Genomic DNA, 21,706 nt, shown 5'->3' with positions numbered 1-21,706 from the left:
GTGACCTCTGGGTAGCATGCTGTTCCTTAGTCAGGTGTGACTTCTCATGATCTAGTGCGCTATACAATGGCAAAACTCTTCCATTGGACTGACAAGCTGGTATTCTGATCCATTTTTTTTTAATGGTGCTGAAAATGATGATTCTATAGTAGGTTGAATTAGTGTAATTATTTTAACAATAAAATTTGTGATAGATATTGGCTAGGTCCTTAGCAATTCCTTATTCTTTAGTGATACATTAGAAGAGGAGATTTACCAGCCTGCTTTGCAGTTAGGTTGGCCAACTGACTCATTCTGGGCAGTCAAATGTGAGTGAGAGTGATAAGTGTCACTTCTGTGTCTAGGTGGATAAGTACTAGATGCTCTCACTCCTCCCCTTCTGTATCAGAGGCCATTTGTTAAAGATGATGGCATCACAAAATGAAAGGATTTGGTATCCTTGAGAAGAACTTCTCAGGCAAAATGTCCAATCCACATCAGACTATTGTGTAAGGACGGGAGATAATCTTGCACCCATTTTGAGAGAATACTATATGCCACAGTACATAGCTCATAGCTTTATAGAGTTAAGAAAGCCAACTGCTTCTGTACATCAAGCAGAAGGCATTTCAGGTAGAAGATTAGGAGATAAAACCAGTGCTACTGTAATACAAAAACGTAAGTTACTGGCCGGGCGCAGTGGCTCATGCCTGTAATCCCAGCACTTTGGGAGGCCGAGGCGGGCGGATCACAAGGTCAGGAGATCGAGACCATCCTAGCTAACACAGTGAAACCCTGTCTCTACTAAAAATAGAAAAAATTAGCCAGGTGTGGTGGCAGGCGCCTATAGTCCCAGCTACTTGGGAGGCTGAGGCAGGAGAATGGCATGAACCCAGGAGGCGGAGCTTGCAGTGAGCCAAGATCGCGCCACTGCACTCCAGACTGGGTGACAGAGCAAGACTCTGTGTCAAAAAAAAAAAAAAAAAAATTACTTTGATTCTGATCATTATTATACAACATATCTATACATCAAATCATAATGATATACGTCTTGAATATATGCAGTCTTTATCAATTAAATATTTTAAAGTTAAAAATGTTTTCAAATGCTCTTCCATATATACCTTTATCATATCTTATGGTAAAGGGATGGATTATTTAGGATCCAATATTTAATATAAACACATTAGAATAAAGTTCAGTCTTTTAAGGAGAAAAAGCAGGAAGCTGCTATGACAGATGGGATTAAGAGTACTGTCATTTTTTCAAATTTCTTTACAACATGAGCCTTCTAAAAAGCTAGTGCAAAAACTAGTATGTCGGTAAATAGGAATTTTCAGGTATAGAATGTGTCTTTACAAGATCCCTGGCTGTTGTTTCTTATGTGTAGATATGACTGGAAGCAAACAGATAGCAAGCATTCTAAATTTTGATTCCATACATTGGTCAAAGAAATGCCACACCTGACCTACAACAGTTGGCAATTGCTAAAATAATCTCAGAGAAGCCAAATTCACACCAAAAGAAGTAAAATTCAACAGCTGAACAAACTCCTAGAACTATATCCTTCATACTCCCCAACTTGAAAAGGAAAGATTCAGGTCCACAGAGGACAATAGATAAGGGTGGTTCTTCCAGAAAACAGAATCAGGGGTTGCCAGGTTGCCCAACTAAATATTCACTCTACTGCTGGGGCCCAGAGTCACCATCCCTGCCTGGCAGGATTTGACAATGTCTATGAACCGGTAATCACCATCGTCCCGTCTTCCTCTTTTCTGAATGGTAGTTTTTCCTGCATTTATCCTGTTTCTTCTCTGACATTATATATTGAATGTGTTAAAGGTACATAGCATTTTTTCTTCCTGCCTAGATGTAGTAGAACCATCAGAAAGGGAAGGAACCATCTTCTGACCACCCTGAGGAGGATAAAGACAAAGGAGCTTGAGCCCCATTGGCACATTAAAGCCATGCAGTAGCCCTGCATTCCTAACTCCAGAATTTCTTGTTATGTGAGAAAAATTACGCTCCTTTTTTAAGCTGTTGGTTTTCATTTCTGTTACTTTCAGCCTAACGTGATTAGGCTGAAAACACCATACCATCTCTAACTGGTATGCTGTTGGTTTTCTGTACTCATAGCCAAGTCCTTTACTATTGTAATACTATATTTCATTGGCCCAACATTAAGACCCACCCTCATTTTATGTACCAAAAAGAAAACATTCTGCCAATTAAAACTATAATATAGCATTGATTATAAGATGTCGCTATTTCAGAGATGTTAAGATACGATTTGATTAAATAAAGTAGAGTTAGAATTTGAGCCCTTTGCTTAAAAATAAAATAAATACATATATTGGCATAGACAGAAACCTTTGGAAATATACACAAAAGCCATTTAATAGTGATTGCCTTTGGGGAGTAAAAACGAAGGACGTAGGATATAATACTTATTTTGACTTTTTGCTTTTTATTACATTATAAGCAACTTTTATGAGTAATCCAAGCCAGAATGTAAGCACTATGAAATGGGCATTCAATTTTGTCCACCACTGTAATCCTAAATTCAAGAACAATGCCTGTCATTTGGCACTCAAGTATATGCTGATTCAATGAATGCTTTTAAACAAGTCATTGTCATTGAAAAGGAAATAAGAAGTCATCTGATTTTTCATCATTAATCTACCAGCTCTTTTGTAATAAGAGCTATGTCATATTTGTCACTGAATCTTCAGCACTTTGCACAAAACCCTGGAACTATATAAACATTTTCAAAATTTAAAAAGCATGTTATGGCCGGGCGCTGTGTCTCACACCTGTAATCCCAGCACTTTGGGAGGCCGAGACAGGCAGAACACAAGGTCAGGAGATCGAGATCATCCTGGCTAACATGGTGAAACCCCGTCTCTACTAAAAATACAAAAAATTAGCCGGGCATAGTGGCGGGCGCCTGTAGTCCCAGCTACTTGGGAGGCTGAGGCAGGAGAATGGCATCAACCCGGGAGGCGGAGCTTGCAGTGAGCCCAGATCACACCACAGGAATTTATGTTAAATATGTTGAGTGTGAAGTAGTGATTTGGAGTAGTCTCTTGACTTAATAAAAGTAGGCTATCAGGAAAAATTGGTTTGATGGCTATCTGCTGGAGGTTGCCAGCAGAAGAAAGGAGGTTGTAGTCAGGAAAGACAGCTACACTGCCACTATGATATTGAAAGCAAGGTTGCATGAGGGCTTCTATCAAGACTGTGACAACAGGAATGACAGGTGGGACTTTGCATTTCCCTGGCATGTTGAACATTTCAAAATAAAATATGATATCTATTACAAAAATCAATATCCCGCTCTTGTCCTCCAACCCCCATAAGGATAGAGTAAGTTGCAAAAATTGAATCCTCAAATAGTTAAATTACCAATATTCTCATTGGAGAGTTGTGATAAAATTAGCAATTCTGTCATATGCTCTGTTTTCACTAGACTCTTCTGATTCCTCCTCAATGTGTAAACAAAAAATAGAATTTCAAGTCCCCCAATTGTGTTAATAGACCCTCTCTTGGCCAAGGGAACCCCAAAGAAACCTGAAAAACTTGTTTAAGCCATGATGGAAAGTAGAAGGTCAGACAAGCCTCATTGTTCACTCCTCTCTTTGGAGTTTAGATGCAACTGACTAGCAAACTCAAGACTAACAAAACAGAATCTATAGCAATAAGACAATTCCAACCTGACTCTGGTATAGCATCACGTGACAGATAACAGGCTCTGAAGAAAATAAGTATTTTACTCCAAAATATATTTCTTTGACAAATTCTGAAATGGCCCTGAAAATCTGTCTCTTGTGGGGAAGACTTGCATTCTGTAGAGAGTCTCTTTCTTTACTAGGTTTTTTTTTTTTTTTTTTTTTTGAGAATCTGACACCTTTTAAGTTCTGATAAGAGGTATCCAACATCTATTCTCTCTGAAGTTTGCTACTTGGAGGCTTCATCTGTATGACAAGAACCTTGGTTATCACAAACCCTTCATCTAAACTCAAGCATTTCTTCATGCTGAGTTCACATCTTCAGGTGGAGCTTAACTCTTCCACCCAATCGCCAATCAGGACAGCTCTGAATCCACCTACGACCTGGAAGCCCACCTCTCCCACCTATTCAAGATGTCCCACCTTTCCAGGCCAAACCAGTGTATACCTTACATGTATTGATTTATGTCTTTGCCTGTAATTCCTGTCTCCCTAAAATGTATACACACGTTCTCAGGACCTCCTGAGGCTGTATCATTGGCCATGGTCCTTAACCTTGGCAAAACAAAATTCTAAATTGATTGAGTCCTGTCTCAGATACTTTTTGGTTTACAAATGGGACCTTCTCTGTACCTCTTCCTCTACCACCTTATAGTGACATCAAAATCAATCTAGTCGAACTATGAATCTACACTTTGGAAAAAGAATGGTAAGAAATATTCCTTTTAGGCCAGGCACTGTGGCTCACACCTATAATCCCAGCACTGTGGGAGGCTGAGGCAGGTGCATCGCTTGAGCCCAGTTCAAGACCAACCTGGGAAACATGGTGAAACTCCATCTCTACAAAAAATACAAAAATTAGCCAGGCATGGTGGCATGTGCTTGTGGTCCCATCTACTCAGGAAGCTGAGGTGGGAGGATCACCTGAGCCCACGGTAGTTGAGACTGCAGTGAGCCATGATTTCACCACTGCACTCCAGCCTGGGCAACAGAGTAAAACCTTGTGGAAAGAAAGAAAGAAAAAGAAAAGAAAAGAAAAAGAAAAAAGAAAGGAAGGAAAGGAAAGAAAAAGGAAGGAAGGAGGGAGGGAGGGACTCCTTTTGGAAGTTCTTAGTGAAAGAATGTGGAAACCACAGTTCTATAATATTAATATATTGGTTTGAATTGAATTGCTACTTAGAAATATATTTATGAGGCCAAGAGTTACTAAGCCACTCCACAATGTCAGATAATTTAATTCCTGGTATTTTGGAGTCCCATTTATTTACAGCTTGATTTCTGTTACTGTCTTTTTTCCCTTCCTTTTATTCTCTTTTTTTACCACTTATGTATATGAAAAATGTCTCAAGATGAAATTTTCCTTCAGGACATCAGTTATAGAGGAAGGCCTCCCATCAGGGAGTTATAACTGTAGTCACGAGTAGTTTTCTAAAAATAGAGGAAAAAAGCCTTTTTAATAGAGAGTAATGGATGACTGGAAGAATAATTCTAAGCAATAGAAGTTGTCTGGGCTGGCAGTGGCTTTAAATAAGCAAGACGTTCATTGCTGTAAACAAGCTAGGGAAGGGGTTTCACAGTGTGTTTCAACAAGATACAGAGGATATAAATCAATAGGGCCTGATAGCCACACAAATTAATGACATAAATCATGAGTGTTTTAGTTCATTTCTTGAAAATAAAATGTCCATCACTTTACAGATATATTTACTGAAACAATTCATTGAGTAACCTTGACCATGAAATATTCTCTAATTACTCCAGAAAAGTTTCCAGTAAATGGAACCCATGCATTCAGAGGAACTTACAGGTATTTCAAACATGGATTAACTCTTTGCCAAATGAAGAAATATTTTTAAAATATTATTCTGTCAAAGCATTAACGTCAACTTCTAAAAATTCTTTGCAATGTTTTAATTTGTTTAGCCATAATTAGAAAGTACCAGACACCTGCCCAGCTCTGCAGTTCCAAAGTTTGCCTACTCCCTTCCCCAGATATGGTAGGTTTCTATGTCTAATTTGTACATAGTAGTTAACTTTTATTGAGCTCTTCCAAAAAGCTGAGCATTCTATATGTATCCTATAATTTAACTGCCCATAGCATTTAATTGCCACATCAAAATATAGGGAAGGAAAAGTCACAGGAAGATAATGTTTTGTAGGGCAAAAAAATCAGATGTTTCAGAGAATGTTTTTTCTCGTAATAGGCTTATATAGGCCTACCTTTATGCACCTCAGACTTCAGAGGTTTTATTTTATGGCTTGAAATTAAAAGACACTTTCACATTTATTATTTCACGTGATAGTTTTTGTTCTAAAAGATATGTACAGAGTACCTTGTAAACTGACCGCGCAATTGCCACCAAAACTGTTAAATTTGTTTTTATAACACTACAAAATTGGTTTTAAATTATTTGTCTTTATATTGAATGCTTTACTGTCTTTGCATCTAGTGACCTTCCCATCCTTACCGTTTCAGCCTCCACTCCCATAGCCATACCCTGGACCATGCAGAAGTACTCCACTACTGATATCTTAAATTCAAGCAATCCTGCTTAAATGACAGAAATTTATTTTCTCACAATTCTGAAGGTTAAACATCTAGGATCAATTTGCCGGCAGATCTGGTTTCTTTTTTTTTTTTCTTTTGAGACAGAGTTGCTCACTCTGTCACCGAGGCTGGAGTATACTGGCACTGTATCAGTTCACTGCAACCGCCGTCTCCTGGGTTCAAGCAATTCTCCTGCCTCAGCCTCCCAAGTAGCTGGGATTACAGGTGCCCACCACCATGCCCGGGGTTTCACTACGTTGGCCAGACTGGTCTCAAACTCCTGAACTCAGGTTATCTGCCTGCCTTAGCCTCCCAAAGTGCTGGGATTACAAGTGTGAGCCACTGCGCCTGGCCCCAGATCTGGTTTCTTCCAAGGCCTCTCTCCTTGGCTTATAGATGGCCAATCTCTCTGTGTCCTCTCACAATCTTTCCTCTGTGTCTGTGTCTTAATCTCTTCTTCTTATTAGGACACTAGTCAGACCAAATTAGAACCCACCCTAATGAACTCATTTAATCTTAGTTACCCCTTTAAAGACCCTATCTCCAAATACAGTCATCTTCTGCAGTACTAGGGGTTAGGACTTCAATATAGGAGTTTGGTGGGGAGCACAGTTCAGCTCATGACACCTTCTCATCTTTCACTACCACGTCTCATCTTTCACTTTACTGGGAAGATTCAGACCCTTAAACCCTGTTCTCAAATCTTCATTGCCTTCTTTGCACGGCTTAGGACTTTTGTCTTTCACTTCAGCTGCCACCCTTAGAACAAAAGCTGCTACCCCACCATCCCCCTTCCTTTGAACCTATCTAGGAAAACTCTAACGTTAGATGAATTCACCTATTTTACTTCCCTCTCTGCTCCTAGATTACACTGCTCCTTGAGAAACATTACACATGCATGCAGAATGCTGCTATTGCCCATGAAGAAGTCCTGGTCTATTAGAAATCTGTGTTCCTCAACCCCAACCAGACCTTGATACCCCAGGCAAGACATATAGGTAGTTCCTGCCTTTATTTAACACTCCTGAAATCTACTACTTGACCACTTGCCCACTCATTCTCAGCAGATGACTTTGCTGCCTACATTATAGACAAAAATAGAGGCCATCATCCAGGAAATTCCTCAACTCCACCATGCCTCTTTCTTTGAACCCAGCCCACCCATATTTGCCTCTACTCCTTTTCTTACTACCTATTCTATCAGACTGGAGATCTATTTGAGTCCAAAATTCATGTGCTCTATTTATATTGGGAATGGGTACAGCAGAGGCAGCAGGAAATGAGGAGAAAAGAGAAGCTAGCAAGATAATTCTTTCTGATACATAGTCAAGCATAAAAATTACATAAAATATTGTGTTATTTTAACTCAAAGTCTGATTGATATGGTTTTGCTGTGTCCCCACCCAAATCACATCTTGAATTCCCACATATTGTGGGAGGGACCCAGTGGGAGGTAATTGAATCATGGGGGCAGGTCTTTCCCATGCTGTCCTCATTATAGTGAATAAATCTCACGAGATCTATCGCTTCTCGGCCTTTTGGCTAAGATCAAGTGTAATCTCACGAGATCTGATGGTTCTATAAGGGGGAGTTTCCCTGCACAAGCTCTCTCTTTGCCTAGTGTCATGATTAGGAGGCTTCCCCAGCCATGTGGAAGTCCATTAAACGTCTTTCTTTTGTAAATTGCCCAGTCTCAGGTATGTCTTTATCAGCAACATGAAAACAGACTAATACACTTGTATTTATTAATTTTGCTTTATAAAATTATATGCCATCAAGCTTTATTAAAATATGTAGGTTTCTTCTTTCCTAAGAGGCTATCAGAAGTTCTTACAAAAGTTACAAGTGAAATTAAAAAACTAAAGCTTATCTTAAGGAGTTGAGCAACGTGGGGTGGCAGGGGGTCAGGGGAGGGGCATGAGTTATGCATCATATGTGCTTGAAACAGATGTCTACTGGGTGGCTGCCCCAGAAAAATCATTTTTAGTTCCAAGGTCCAAGCCTATTAGACTAAGTATCAATTGGGCAAAGCTTAGATGAAGATTCAAGGCCTTCCTGGCACATTCTTCAAGGCCCTTTCTTTTTCAGCTCTTTATCTAGTTCCTAACTTTTCTTAAACGTATAAAAATATTTCATTCTTATATTCAATAGTTCCTTGTACTCAATTATTCTCAGTAGTGATCACATATGAATCACATTTTATCTGCAGTATATACAGCAGCTTAAGGATGTGGACATGAAATAATTTAACTGAACCATTATGTTAGAAATTTTTTTAAATCAGAAGTTTAGCTGCAAATGTGGAGGAGTTTTTAGATTACATATGTGGTGTTTTATCAATCTCTTACATGTATTTGTAATGCAAAAATCTTCACAACCAAAAAGAGACATTCGTTTTTAAATAGTAATCATGTTACTGCAGATCTAGGTATCACTAACCTATGAAAAATCTGGCATGCTTTCTGAGGTCAATGTCAATATCCCTTAGATGTTCACATTTTTTATTGATTTTTTTCATCCTGAAAGTTCTTTCTATTCATTTCTCTTCAACTTGTACATATTCTGTGTTTATTTTCAAGGCCACAGCCCTTGAAAGAGTATTAAAAACCCAGAAAAAATATCTTAAATGGCTCTTCCACACCTGTCACAGAGCAATCCCAGGACCCCACATGCAGATTCCTCAGGCTAATACCTCCGCACTGTCCCTAGTGCCTTTCCATTTTAAATACCTTACATGTGATATATTATTTTATTCTTACAACAATAGCCTGAGGCACATTGAAATTTATGAGGAACCTGAAGTCTAGGAATTCCAAGTGATTTGTTCATGATAAGCAAAATAGTTAGTGGGGAGAGTTAAGTCTTTCAACTCTAACTTCCAGTATTCAGTCAACTATATTAATATATCTCTAATTTGAAATTTATTATAATTATTATTTTTCATTGGGGTGATATCTTTAACTGGCACATTGTTAAATAATAAAGAGTAGCACAGTTCTAGACTCTAAACTCCCAATGGAATATCTGGATCAGGTCTACCATTTATTCTTATATGTTAGAAAGTCAACAATTATGGTTGGAGAGAAGTTTTATTTTGATATCCCAGAAATGGGTTAGGACCAGAGATGTGAGAACCAGAGAAGGCCAGAAAATAGAAATACCAACCAAGCATTATGTACACTTAACCTGATGCTTTTTTTTTTAACATTTCAGCTATCTGTAGTGGTAGTCTGACTAAAACAAAAAGACATTTCAAAAATTAAAATTCTTAGCCATAAGTCTACTTATTCTTTACAATCCAATTTCATAAACAAATTTTTATCAGAGTCATGGTCTCCCTCTATTTCTGAAATAAGGTATTTGATTCAGCTCCCTTATATACTTTAATGGCACTCAATTGCTGGGGGATATTGAGAGGTATCTGCCAGTCTACACACCCTAGGTCCAATCTCTGTAGCTTACTTTTAGCTTAAAATATGTATCACTTAAAAATATTTTCATTATATAAATTCTTTTCAAATACACATTTTATATATATATATATATATATATATATTCAAAGTATTATATAAACAAAGTTCGAGTAATGAAGATGGGATGTCACAGAAGCCAAAACCCAACTGTGGGGAGAGACTAAACATCCCTGGCATTAGTACCACTCTGTATCTCATATATTAACTCTGCTCACCACAAACTCCCATCTCTTCTCTTCATCAATCTTTTAGTATTTCTACCCTAAATCAATTGAAATTTTTATTGAGCACTTTTTTGTGACTGGCACTAGGAATGCTCCGTGCTTGGCATTAGGAATAGCATCATGAATGTAAGATGTATTCGCTTTCTTCAAAGAGTTTAAAAGGCAATTGAAAAAACAAGACACAGATGGAAAATTAAGTAATAACACAAGAGATCATAATAATGCAATGCGGAATAACAAGCAAGGTAGTATATAAAAAGTGGCCATAAGTTAGGGAGAGAGAGGAAAAAAACCGGCATTTCTGAGAACCTATTTTATGACAAGTTCTGTACAAAGTGGCTTTACAGATTATTGCATTTCTAGATGGAAACAAGCTTTGTTAATCAGCATTATATAAATAATGTTGTTTCCCTCAGTTTTATCTATTTGAGATTTCTGGATCCTGAGTGTAATAAAAAAGATTCATTTAATGTAGGAATTTACTACTATAACAAATCCTATTAATATCTTCATTTTATGAAAGAGAAAATTGAAGCTCAGATTAAATAATTTACCTAAGGTCAAACATCCAGTAGGTGGCAGAAGCAACTTTTAAATTCTAAACTTCATGCAAGTCACACAAGTTTTTAAGAGTATCTCAAACACACACTCTGGAATAAAAACCAGATGGCCTTCACTACAGCTAAGTTAAGCATAAATACATGAAGTTAAGCATAAATAAAAACATGAAGTAGGATGCTGATATAAATGTCTAGTTACTCTTTGTTGAGGAATTGACCACTGTAGTCTGAACCCCTAGCCCATGTGATCAAGGGTACCAAATCTGGTATAATTTGGTCTAGTTTGCACACTGGGCTCTCTTCATTTGTAAACTCAGCAATTCTCACGGTGAGGGAAGTTTTTTGCTTTCTTTGAGTGGTGGTAGGTGGGGAGAGTGTTTCAGGGGAAGTGACTCCTTTCTAGGCTTCACCCTTCATTTTTGACCCCGTAGGCTCAGGATGAGGCCTGGTAATCCATTTTATTTTGATTTGTAATCCATTCACGTTAGCTTGCCATTCGCTATTTAAGAACCATTGCTCTCAAGCATGTTTCAGGGCAATACAGATTTGGTTTAGCTTCAGTTTAAGTGACTGAACAAAGTCCACTTTAAGTAATTCATCTCTTATTTTCTAGAGCTGCTGTGCTTACCTCTGCTAAAAGCTGCAAAACGTACTGCTTTAACCTACAAAAGCTTCTCTGAAACAGAAGCGTATATTTTTGTGCCAATATTTTTCTTACCAGCTGTGCTTTCTTCCAGGGAGATCGTGCTTTGCCACTAAATAAGCCTGTGTGCAAAAATACTCTCTGCCAAGTAGAACCTTGCTGTTTCATATTCATCAGCTAATTTATTCCTGTGACCACCTTTTGCAGTATCCCTATTTTACAGATTTTTTAAAAAGCAAATTTAAGAAAGGAAGTAACTTTCTCAAGTTCATACAGCTGATACACACTGGAGGCCGAGTTTCAAATTAGGTCTGCCTGATGCTACATTATTTTCCTTTGACTTTTCTCTGTCTTCATTTTCTCTCCTGCCTTATCCTTTGCCCATGTGTTAAGACCCATCGTGTTACCCACAAGCATACCTCAGTCTTATTCCTGGCTCTTAGTATTGAGGAAGTTGTCAACCTTGGCAATAGGTAGGTTTTAAACTGGACGTTCTGTTCATGTATGAATTTTATGCATAATTCATTGGTTTGGTGCCCACTAAAAGGACCGACAAGATTATTTTCTGGTAATTTCACATTTCACTGTGAAGATTACACATAATTTTTTTGTAGAAAAATTCATTCATCTAATTGTTTAATGCCTGTGTTTTATTGTCAAGGTCGATTTATTTGCCAGGAATATGAGGTCTCTGCTTGAAAAGAAAATAGTTTTGTTATCATTTTTTTTCCCAGATCTGGTCATAATCCCTAGCAAAGATATACTGGTTAATGTTACCAATAGGGTAAAGGTCAATGAAAAGCAGTAAAACAGTATTTGTCAATGTTTTGTGAATTTAAGTGGGCTTAACTGTAGAGAAACTATTAAAAATCGTAGTCTTCTCCTCTGTACTGGGCTTCCTATTCTAAAATAGGGCTCATTTTTAAAACTTCTGACCATTCAGTAAATAATTTTGTGATCAACTATGTATGCATAGGGCATCGTGCAGAGGAAAATCCAAGTTAGACTACAAGACATGACTCCTACACTCTGTAAGAACTATCATCCATTTTCAGAAAGAAAAATTTATGCAATGATAATGATAACCAAGGAATTGTAACTAGTGGATAAAGTGAAAGTTCAGATGTCAAAGTAAACAGGGACTTCTTTGAGCTGATGTAATTCCTAAGAATAAAAGGGAAAAAAATCATTTTACTATAAAACAGAGATTATATAAAAACTTTAATTTTCATCACAACAGAAAATGCTAAGTTATGTGCTTGAACAAGTTTTTTGTTGTTGTTCTCTGGTGAAAAGATCAAAGAACATTTGAATCTCTTCCAGCACCTCAGAGGTCAAGCTGGAACAAAACTAGCTTACAAATATACTAGGTCTCCTATAAACAAATACATGCTGCTTTTCTCCAACATGGCCGAGCCCAGGGGAGGTGGTGTGCAAGTATCCATGACGGCTTTCTGGCACTAGAGTGGAGAGGGTAGCGAAGAACAAAGCACTTGCAGGGTGAGAATCTGAATCCGGCCTGAGCTGAAGAGGAGAGGCTGGTTGTTGCCAATGGTGGTTTAGGTAATGGTGTGAGTAGAAACCAACTGCTCCTGGTTTTAGAGAAATGTGGACTGGTGGATGCTCTCTTAATGCCATCTTACAAGCCCTACTCATTTGAAAGATACAAAACTACAGAAGAATCTAAGACAGCCTATGTTACTCTCAATGGGAAAGAAATAGTGGATGATTTAGAACAAAAGATAATTCTGTATTTGAATTTTGTGGAAAAAGCACAATGGAAGGAGTTGGGGCCTCAAGCCTTACCACTAGGCCTCATAGTAGTAGAAGAAATAATTTCTACTGAGGATGAGAAAATTCTTTTGGAAAGTGTTGATCAAACAAAAGATACAGACCATCAAAATTTTCAAAAATGCTTAAAACACAGAAGAGTAAAGCATTTTGGTTATGAGTTCCACTGTGAGAAAAACAATGTAGATAAAGATAAGCCTTTGCCTTGAGGTCTTCCTGATGTTTGTGATAGTTTTTGGAGAAATGGTTGAGGGAGGGTTACATTAAACATAAACCTGAACAATTGACCATAAATCAATATGAACCTGGGCATGACTGCCATGGATTTTAAGTACCCAGATGGTATCACAGTGCCAGTTATGTTGCCTTGTTTGAGTTGGCTGGTGATGACAGGAGAATCTAGATACCTTTGGGCCCATGGGTTACCCTTTGGCTTGTGATAGCCAGAGGAAAGAGACTCCTCCCTCATTTCCAGAGAGTGATAAAGAAGCCTGACAAGTAGAGCAAGAGTACGTCCATCAAGTTTATTAATAGATTGCTGGGCACTTCAGCAACATGAGATATACAGCTTGGCCACACATCATTGAGTTTTTGAAGGCTTTGCCTTCAAAAGTGGCTTAATAGTGGCTGATACTGGATGTGGTAATGGAAAGCACCTTGGCATCAATAAGGAGTTAGATGTGATTGGTTTTGATCGGAGTCAAAACCTTGTGGACATTTGTAGAGTGAGACAACTCCAGGCTTTTGTTTGTGATACATTGGCAGTACCAGTCCACAGTGGGTTTGGTATGCCCGAATCTCCATTGCTGTTATTCCCCATTTTGCAACAGCAGAACTTAGAATGACAGCTCTTCAGGAACATGTTGGACTCCTGAAACCTGGTGGGAAGGCACTCATTTACGTCTGGGCAATGCAACAAGAATATATTATAATAAACAGAAGTCCAAGTAGCTCACAGGAAACAGAACTAGCCAAGGAAAGAGAGAGGAGATAAGCAGTGATACCTCAGTGCAGGGGGTGCTTATGAAGCAAATGCCTGATGTGGGCAGTCAAGACTCAGCATCTTCTGTCCCCTCCATTAATGACTCTTAGGAGGGAGGATATAATTCAAGGCAAGTTACTAATTCCAAGCTGCCTATTCATATTAACAGGACTTCTTTTTGTTCTCGGGATGTACTGGTTCCCTGGTGCCTTAGGGAAAACCCTGATAAAGACAAACCTGTTGAGCAATTTGGTCCCATATTATCCTATGACCCAAGTTCCATGTTTCATCATTATTTACGTGTTCTGTGAGGGAGTATAGGAAGTTGCCTGCAGGACTGTGAGTGATTTCAGCATTCTGCAAAGCTAGTACGATCAAGGAAACGTGTGTGATTCTTCAAAAGGTCTGATTATTTACCAGAACATATCACATATAAAAAAGAAATGCTCATTTTGTTTCAAAAAAAGGAGAATAAATTATCATTTTAATTCAAGAGAAAACTAAGAAACTACCCAAGGAGAGCTCTTGAGAAAAATTTGGAAGTAGAGATTCATCAGGAAACATTCAGTCAGCTACTGTTGACTGACCTCATAGATGTAGGCTCCTACAACTTCCCTACAAGAGATGGCTTCTAAAAGTGATTAAAGTAATTTGTGCAGTGCTTGTAATTCTTGGGTAAGAGTCCACCATTTTGAAGATAACCTTTTGTTATAAAGTGTTACTGAATGTACTAAATCATGTAGGATCTTAGTGAAGTAATTCTGTCACATTTTAATAAAGGAAATATTCCTGGTTAATAAAAAACAAATATATGCTAATCTTCAAATTAACTTGACTAATCTATCTATAAAAGCTATACTATTCATCACTATAACTTTTTTATTGTAATATGTAACATTTTCATAAACTCTAATGCAGACATGAACACCATGCTAACATCAGCCAATAGGGTGCCTGTTTTGCAGCTTCTTTTGCCTTCCTGTGTGTTCCTGAGTGGCCCATCACTCTCAGGTGCAGTATGTGGACTCTAAGAATGAAATGGTCAGATTCTGTGGTGTGAAACTCAAACTACTGTCTTCATTCCTCATTTATTAATTATAGTGTGTAAGTGGCTTCTACATTACTTGTGGGCCAATAAATGATGGGTATCCTCCTTTAGATGGTATTCTGGAGTCGGGAGAGGTAGTGAAATGAAAGAATAACTCATTTTTAAACTTGCTGAGGGGCCGGGCATAGTGGCTTACACCTATAAGCACAGCGCTTTGGGAGACCGAGGTGGGTGTATCACCTGTTAAACCCTGGAGGTGGAGGTTGCAGTGAGCAGAGATAGTACCACTGCACTCCAGCCTGGACAACAAGAGTGAAACTCCATCTCATAAATAAATAAATAAATTGCTGAGGGGGTCCTAAATTTTAAATATATACCGCTGTTGTCAGACACTTAGGAGTGGAACTGGAAAACTGGCAACGAAGGAGATCACTGGAATAAGTTACAGAGAACATGTGTCACTAATACGTAGAACATTATCTGGAATATAATGGACACTCATTTACTACATTAACAAATGAAAAGTGTATATGAATGCAGCTTAATGTACCAATGAAAGGCATCATGTGCATTCTCCTTAGTTATAAGTTCCAACCAGCTGGCCTTCATTTTACATATTTGCTATTTTGGCTATTTAATATGCCATGCAACTCAGCATGCTGGACAGTGCACGTGTGTGTGACTTGTAACTAGTCAGCTACAACTACAAGTTGAATAAGTTAATTAACCTCCTTCACATTTTTTGGTCTAAAAACAAAATAGGTGTGTTGATCTATAAGTGGGTCTTGATGGCAGCAATACTTCCCTATAGTGGCATCTGGAAATATGTAGAGGTAATCTTTTCTTTTTCTATGCCTAGGAGTTTTCACTAGCATTTACTGACTTAGGTACTAGGTAAGCTAAATACCCTGCAATCTTAAGGATGATCTCACACAATGAAAAACTGCCCTGCCCAGGCTGACTTGGCACCGTGGCTCAAGCCTGTAATATTAGCACCTTGGGAGGCTACAGCTAGAGGATTATTGAGCCCAGGAATTTGAGATCACCCTGGGCAACATAGCAAGGCCCCCATCTCTACTCTACAAAAAAAAAGAAAAGAAAATTAGCCAGGCATGGTAGCACTCACTGCAGGTGAGTGGGAGGCAGAAGCAGGGGGATCTCTTGAGCGCAGGAGTTCAAGGGTGCAGTGAGCCATGATCGCACCATGGCACTCCAGCCTGGGTGACAGAACAAGACTCCAATTCAAAAAATAAAGAAAGAAAAAGAAAAATTGCCTGGCCCAAAATGTCATAGTGAGATCGTTCATAAATTTAATCCTTAAAGTTCTTTCAAAAATTATAAAATTATATGATTCTAAAATTATATGATTCTAAGTGGAAAGTACATTTTGAAAATTATTGTTTTACAATGCAGACATGAGTATCAGGCTAACATCAGCCAAAAGGGTTTTGGTGCTTCTTTTGCCTTCATGTGTGTTCCTGGCTGGCCCATCACTCTCAGGTGCAGTATGTGGGCCCTATGAATGAAATGGTCATATTCTCTGGTGTGAAACTCAAACTACTGTCCCCACCCCTCATGGGTCCAAAACTAGCCTGGAAAGTCTTTTCTGCCCTTATACACCAACCCAGTTCCAGCTGATAGAATATCTGAAATGGGCCCAGCGACACAGAAGACGGGTGATTTCTGCATTTCTGCTTGAGGTACCGGTTTCATCTCACTAGGGAGTGCCTAACAGTGGGTGCAGGACAGACGGTGAAGCGCACTGTGCGCGAGCCAAAGCAGGGTGAGGCATTGCCTCACTCGGGAAGCACAAGGGGTCAGGGAGTTCCCTTTCCTAGTCAAAGAAAGGGGAAACAGACGGCACCTGGAATATCGGGTCAGTCCCATCCTAATACTGCGCTTTTCCAACGGGCCTGGAAAACGGCACACTAGGAGATTGTGTCCCGCACCTGGCTTGGAGGGTCCTATGCCCACGGAGTCTCGCTGATTGCTAGCACAGCAGTCTGAGATCAAGCTGCAAGGCGGCAGCGAGGCTGGGGGAGGGGCGCCCGCCATTGCCCAGGCTTGCTTAGGTAAACAAAGCAGCCAGGAAGCTCGAACTGGGTGGAGCCCACCACAGCTCAAGGAGGCCTGCCTGCCTCTGTAGGCTCCACCTCTGGGGGCAGGGCACAGACAAACAAAAACTCAGCAAGAACCTCCACAGACTTAAATGTCCCTGTCTGACTGACAGCTTTGAAGAGAGTAGTGGTTCTCCCAGCACGCAGCAGGAGATCTGAGAACGGACAGACTGCCTCCTAAAGTGGGTCCCTCACCCCTGAGCAGCCTAACTGGGAGGCACCCCCCCAGTAGGGACAGACTGACACCTCATTCAACTGGGTACTCCTCTGAGACAAAACTTTCAGAGGAACTATCAGACAGCTGAATTTGTGGTCTCACGAAAATCCACTGTTCTGTAGCCACCACTGCTGACACCCAGCCAAACAGGGTCTGGAGTGGACCTCTAGTAAACTCCAACAGACCTGCAGCTGAGGGCCCTGTCTGGTAGAAGGAAAACTAACAAACAGAAAGGACATCCACACCAAAAACCCATCTGTACATCACCATCATCAAAGACAAAAAGTAGATAAAACCACAAAGATGGGGAAAAAACAGAGCAAAAAAATTGGAAACTCTAAAAAACAGAGCACCTCTCCTCCTCCAAAGGAACGCAGTTCCTCACCAGCAACGGAACAAAGCTGGATGGAGGATGACTTTGACGAGTTGAGAGAAGAAGGCTTCAGACGATCAAACTACTCTGAGCTACGAGAGGAAATTCAAAACAATAGCAAAGAAGTTAAAAACTTTGAAAAAATATTAGAAGAATGGATAACTAGAATAACCAATGGAGAGAAGGGCTTAAAGGAGCTGATGGAGCTGAAAGCCAAGTTTCGAGAACTACGTGAAGATTGCAGAAGCCTCAGTAGCAGATGCGATCAACTGGAAGAAAGGGTATCACTGATGGAAGATGAAATGAATGAAATGAAGAGAGAAGGGAAGTTTAGAGAAAAAGAATAAAAAGAAATGAACAAAGCCTCCAAGAAATTTGGGACTATGTGAAAAGACCAAACCTACGTCTGATTGGTGTACCTGAAAATGATGGGGAGAATGGAACCAAGTTGGAAAACACTCTGCAAGATATTATCCAGGAGAACTTCCCCAATCTAGCAAGGCAGGCCAACATTCAGATTCAGGAAATACAGAGAATGCCACAAAGATACTCCTCGAGAAGGGCAACTCCAAGACACATAATTGTCAGATTCACCAAAGTTGAAATGAAGGAAAAAATGTTAAGGGCAGCCAGAGAGAAAGGTTGGGTTACCCACAAAGGGAAGCCCATCAGACTAACAGCTGATCTCTCAGCAGAAACTCTATAAGCCAGAAGAGAGTGGGGGCCAATATTCAACATTCTTAAAGAAAAGAATTTTCAACCCAGAATTTCCTATCCTGCCAAACTAAGCTTCATAAGTGAAGGAGAAATAAAATACTTTACAGACAAGCAAACGCTGAGTGATTTTGTCACCACCAGGCCTGCCCTAAAAGAGCTCCTGAAGGAAGCACTAAACATGGAAAGGAACAACCGGTACCTTGGCAAAAACATGCCAAATTGTAAAGACCATCGAGGCTAGGAAGAAACTACAGCAACTAACGAGCAAAATAACCAACTAACATCATAATGACAGGATCAGATCCACACATAACAATATTAACGTTAAATGTAAATGGGCTAAATGCTCCAATCAAAAGACAGACTGGCAAACTGGATAAGGAGTCAGGACCCATCAGTGTGCTGTATTCAGGAAACCCATCTCACGTGCAGAGACACACATAGACTCAAAATAAAGGGATGGAGGAAGATCTATCAAGCAACTGGAAAACAAAAAAAGGCAGGGGTTGCAATCCTAGTCTCTGATAAAATAGACATTAAACCAACAAAGATCATAAGAGACAAAGAAGGCCATTACATAATGGTAAAGGGATCAATTCAACAAGAAGAGCTAACTATCCTAAATATATATGCACTCAACACAGGAGCACCCAGATTCATAAAGCAAGTCCTGAGTGACCTACAAAGGGACTTAAACTCCCACACAATAATAATGGGAGATTTTAACACCCCACTGTCAGCATTAGACAGATCGAGACAGAAAGTTAACAAGGATATCCAGGAATTGAACTCAGCTCTACATAAAGTGGACCTAATAGACATCTACAGAACTCTCCACCCCAAGTCAACAGAATATACATTTTTTTCAGCACCACACCACACCTATTCCAAAATTGACCACATAGTTGGAAGTAAAGCTCTCCTCAGCAAATGTAAGAGAACAGAAATTTTAACAAACTGTCTCTCAGACCACAGTGCAATCAAACTAGAACTCAGGATTAAGAAACTCACTCAAAACCGCTCAACTACATGGAAACTGAACAACCTGCTCCTGAATGACTATTGGGTACATAATGAAATGAAGGCAGAAATAAAGATGTTCTTTGAAAGCAACGAGAACAAAGACACAACATACCAGAATCTCTGGGACACATTCAAAGCAGTGTGTAGAGGGAAATTTATAGCACTAAATGCCCACAAGAGAAAGCAGGAAAGATCCAAAATTGACACCCTAACATCACAATTAAAAGAACTAGAAAAGCAAGAGCAAACACATTCAAAAGCTAGCAGAAGGCTAGAAATAACTAAAATCAGAGCAGAACTGAAGGAAATAGAGACACAAAAAACCCTTCAAAAAATTAATGAATCCAGGAGCTGGTTTTTTGAAAAGATCAACAAAATTGATGGACCGCTAGCAAGACTAATAAAGAAGAAAAGAGAGAAGAATCAAATAGATGCAATAAAAAACGAAAAAGGGGATATCACCACCGATCCCACAGAAATACAATCTACCATCAGAGAATACTACAAACACCTCTATGCAAATAAACTAGAAAATCTAGAAGAAATGGATAAATTCCTCAACAAATACACCCTCCCAAGACTAAACCAGGAAGAAGTTGAATCTCTGAATAGACCAATAACAGGTTCTGAAATTGTGGCAATAATCAATAGCTTACCAACCAAAAAGAGTCCAGGACCTGATGGATTCACAGCTGAATTCTACCAGAGGTACAAGGAGGAACTGGTACCATTCCTTCTGAAACTATTCCAATCGATAGAAAAAGAGGGAATCCTCCCTAACACATTTTATGAAGCCAGCATCGTCCTGATACCAAAACCTGGCAGAGACATAACCAAAAAAGAGAATTTCAGACCAATATCCTTGATGAACATTGATGCAAAAATCCTCAATAAAATACTGGCAAACCGAATCCAGCAGCACATCAAAAAGCTTATACACCATGATCAAGTGGGCTTCATCCCTGGGATGCAAGGCTGGTTCGACATACGCAAATCAATAAATGTAATCCAGCATATAAACAGAACCAAAGACAAAAACCACATGATTATCTCAATAGATGCAGAAAAGGCCTTTGACAAAATTCAACAACCCTTCATGCTAAAAACTCTCAATAAATTAGGTATTGATGGGACGTATCTCAAAATAATAAGAGCTATCTACGACAAACCCACAGCCAATATCATACTGAATGGGCAAAAACTGGAAGCATTCCCTCTGCAAACTGGCACAAGACAGGTATGCCCTCTCTCACCGCTCCTATTCAACATAGTGCTGGAAGTTCTGGCCAGAGCAATCAGGCAGGAGAAGGAAATAAAGGGTATTCAATTAGAAAAAGAGGAAGTCAAATTGTCCCTGTTTGCAGATGACATGATTGTATATCTAGAAAACCCCATTGTCTCAGCCCAAAATCTCCTTAAGCTGATTAGCAACTTCAGCAAAGTCTCAGGATACAAAATTAATGTACAAAAATCACAAGCATTCTTGTACACCAATAACAGACAAACAGAGAGCCAAATCATGAGTGAACTGCCATTCACAATTGCTTCAAAGAGAATAAAATACCTAGGAATCCAACTTACAAGGGATGTGAAGGACCTCTTCAAGGAGAACTACAAACCACTGCTCAATGAAATCAAAGAGGATACAAACAAATGGAAGAACATTCCATGCTCATGGGTTGGAAGAATCAATATCGTGAAAATGGCCATACTGCCCAAGGTAATTTATAGATTCAATGCCATCCCCATCAAGCTACCAATGACTTTCTTCACACAATTGGAAAAAACTACTTTAAAGTTCATATGGAACCAAAAAAGAGCCCGCATTGCCAAGTCAATCCTAAGCCAAAAGAACAAAGCTGGAGGCATCACGCTACCTGACTTTAAACTATACTACAAGGCTACAGTAACCAAAACAGCATGGTACTGGTACCACAACAGAGACATAGATCAATGGAACAGAACAGAGCCCTCAGAAATGATGCCGCATAGCTACAACTATCTGATCTTTGACAAACCTGACAAAAACAAGAAATGGGGAAAGGATTCCCTATTTAATAAATGGTGCTGGGAAAACTGGCTAGCCATATGTAGAAAGCTGAAACTGGATCCCTTCCTTACACCTTCTACAAAAATTAATTCAAGATGGATTAAAGACTTATATGTTAGACCTAAAACCATTAAAATCCTACAAGAAAACCTAGGCAATACCATTCAGGACATAGGCGTGGGCAAGGACTTCATGTCTAAAACACCAAAAGCAATGGCAACAAAAGCCAAAAT

The 21,706-nt window shown here is 39.3% G+C and overlaps 1 pseudogene; it reads left to right on the top strand.

The window, feature by feature from the left end:
* Positions 1–10,178: 10,178 nt before the first annotated feature.
* LOC116472439 (alkylated DNA repair protein alkB homolog 8-like) lies at positions 10,179–13,277 on the top strand (annotated as a pseudogene).
* Positions 13,278–21,706: the final 8,429 nt, after the last annotated feature.

Source organism: Hylobates moloch, unplaced genomic scaffold (assembly GCF_009828535.3).
Source record: "Hylobates moloch isolate HMO894 unplaced genomic scaffold, HMol_V3 SCAFFOLD_8, whole genome shotgun sequence".
Classification (NCBI taxonomy): domain Eukaryota; kingdom Metazoa; phylum Chordata; class Mammalia; order Primates; family Hylobatidae; genus Hylobates; species Hylobates moloch.
Note: the sequence above shows the minus strand (reverse complement) of the source record. Positions and strands in the feature narration are given on the sequence as shown.